Consider the following 3040-nt stretch of genomic DNA (forward strand, 5'->3'; position numbering starts at 1 on the left):
AAGAGGTGAAGAAGAGAGTCCAGGCAGGATGGAGTGATGGAGAAAAGATCCAGGAGTGATTTGAGACAAAAGGGTGTCAACAAAGGTCAAAGGAAAAGTTTACAAGACAGTGGTGAGACCAGCTATGTTGTATGGTCTGGAGACAGAGACATGGACAAAAAGACAGGAGACAGAACTGGAAGTGTCAGAAATGAAGATGTTGAGGTTCTCCTTAGGAGAGACAAGGATGGAGAAGATCAGGACTGAGATCATCAGAGGTACAGCACAGGTTGAACAACTGGGAGATACAGTTAGAGAGGACACACTGAGATGGTTTGGACATGTCCAGAGGAGGGACAGTGGTTTGGACATGTCCAGTGGAGGGACAGTGGTTTGGACATGTCCAGAGGAGGGACAGTGGTTTGGACATGTCCAGAGGAGGGACAGTGGGTATATTGGTAGAAGGATGTTAGACATGCAGCTGCAGGAAAAAGACAAAGAGGAGATACATGGATGGAGTTAGAGAGGACATGGAGGTGGTTGGAGTGAGGACAGAGTGAGATGGAGGACTCTCTGTGAAGACTCTGAAGAGGGAAAAGCGAAAAGAAGAAAAATTATTTTTATATATATATATATATACATATATATATATATTTATTTATTTATTTAATTTCCAAATTGTCCAACTTACAAGACAGATGGACATTTATGGTGGTGGCCATCTTGCCAACCCAGCTTCCGATAGTGATCTTTCTAGTTGCCACACCAAAATGGAAGTCGGTGCCTCACTTGTTTTTCAAGATATCCAGTGTACACGACAGATAGATGGAGGGTACTTCTGATTATCCTCTGAACAGGATCTAACATCTAAAATGACTGAACCCTAACCTGAAGAGTAAAATGTTCTTTTTACCTCCGAGGCCGATGCAGAGAACAAGGGTCACCACCAAAATAAGACAGAAGGCAATCAGCAGCTCAAACCGGTGTGCTAGTAGTCGACTCTTCCAACTCTTCTCCAAGTCATCCTCTGTTGACAAAAAGACTTGAGTTGGCAACTCAAACTTTTAGGATAACGATAATAATTTTATCAGAAGTCTCACTGAAATCTGAGTGTTTATGACCCACATTTTTCACGGCCACATTTAGAAAGTCACAGCCTGTTTGTGTGCACGTCTTGCAAACCTCTATTCTTGGCTGTGCAGATTATTTTGTTGTACTTCTCCACCCACATCGTACCCACCTTGGCAGCCACCCTTACATCTATGCTTTATTTTGCTAGAGTACACCGGTGATATAAACATCAGCAGACTTGTCTAACGAGGTCGAGTCACGTCCTCTAGACGGGTTCTTTGATGGAACGTTTTGTCTCTTGGCAAAGAGAACCCGACCATCGTTAAACTGGGGCGGAGGCCTCCACCATCAACTGTCACCCTCTTATTGCAAATATCACTCAAACGTCTGTGGATAGCAAGCGGCCATCAGGGCTCTAACAACCAGTTGGCTGATGGTCCTCCTTGATCACGTGAACAGCTGGTTCTGGATGGTTGATCCACCATGAGAAGGTGCTGTTTATAAGACAGAGTTTATTGCATCTCCTCAGACTGAAGAAGTCCTTTGGATAAAATATGAAACGTTTCAACAAAGAATAATTAATCCAGAGGACCTGACTCCACCTTGTTAGATTTACCTGGATTATTGAGCAGCATCAGGACATAATAACTGCAAAACTGACTGAGTTAGGCATTTGTGTGTTGACTAACTGTGGCAGCCATCTTGAATGGGACTCCACATGGTAATGAGATCATGTTCAGCTAATACAACACCAAATGTATAATACTGGTAGAGTTGTAGCTGTGTTTATGATGCTGAGGTCAGATGGTTGTGACGTCGACTCAGTGGTTTAGGAGATATTTAGTGATACAGTTGACTCCAGTCAATCATCATCGGTCATCCTGAAATTGGCAAAGCTGATCCTAAAGCCTTTTAAGGTTTCAGAAAGTTAAACTCTAAACGCTGACATCATGGCGCCCCATGGTTGATCAGTGTACACAGAAACAGAGTCTCACCATGGATAAATGGCTGCACTTTGGTGATTGGCATCGTTGGGCTGTCTGCAACCGGAGGCTGGAGCTCTTGAGGGGCGGGTGACTCTTTCTCTGATTGGAATTCAGTGGTAGAGCTGCCGAGAGAACTGACGATCAGAGTGCTGGGGGTCTCAACCGTGGGCAGGTCTTCTTCAGTCACTGAGACCACTTCTATCTTTGAGCTGTCTGGTTGTTCTGGTTTCTCGGCTTTAACTTCCTAAAACAAAGGAAAAAATAACGACGTTTATCCAGCGTTCAGAGTATTTGATGTCTTCTACACAAGATACAAAATGATACTGCTCAAAGAAGATTTTGAATAACTTTAACAATATTAATGGAATAATATATAATCCCTACAGGGGACCTCAATATGCACAATCTGAGTTTCTAAGAATTAAGTAGGGTTCAAGCAACGTTCCACAGGACACGCTGAAGTTCGTACCTTAAGAATGTCAACAGAACCACAGCATCTAAAAAAGCAAAGATGAAACCCTGATGACACCTTCCTTTCCACAACTGCACCTTCACATCCTGACCATGAACAACACAGACGTGGAACTCCTCCCTGACCCTGTGGCTACCAAACTTTAACTCCTCCCCCTTTCTACACATTAATCCTGCACCACAATAAACACTTTAATGTTTCTGTCTGCACCTGCCCTGTTTTACACCTTAATTGTTGGTATTTTTATATTTTCTCGCTCTTTTTTTAAATCTTGTGTATGTTCCTTTGTACTGAAACTCTGGCACAACAATTTCCCCCAGCATCAATAAAGTTCTATCTCATCTCATCTCATCTCATCTTATCTCATCTTATCTAATCTCATCTTATCTCATCTTATCTCATCTTATTTCATCTCATCTTATCTTATCTTATTTCATCTCATCTTATCTCATCTCAACTTATCTCATCTTATCTCATCTCATCTTATCTTATATCATCTAATCTCATCTTATCTCATCTCATCTTATTTCAT

General features: G+C 42.1%; 1 protein-coding gene across 1 annotated transcript in view; it reads left to right on the top strand.

Moving 5' to 3' along the window:
• The window catches only part of insig2 (insulin induced gene 2), a 65483-nt gene that overhangs the window by 5740 nt on the left and 56703 nt on the right, over positions 1-3040 (top strand). The gene's annotated exons all lie outside the window — the stretch shown is intronic.

The sequence above is a fragment of the Nematolebias whitei genome, chromosome 13, assembly GCF_014905685.2.
Source record: "Nematolebias whitei isolate Nwh7 chromosome 13, NemWhi1, whole genome shotgun sequence".
Lineage (NCBI taxonomy): Eukaryota > Metazoa > Chordata > Actinopteri > Cyprinodontiformes > Rivulidae > Nematolebias > Nematolebias whitei.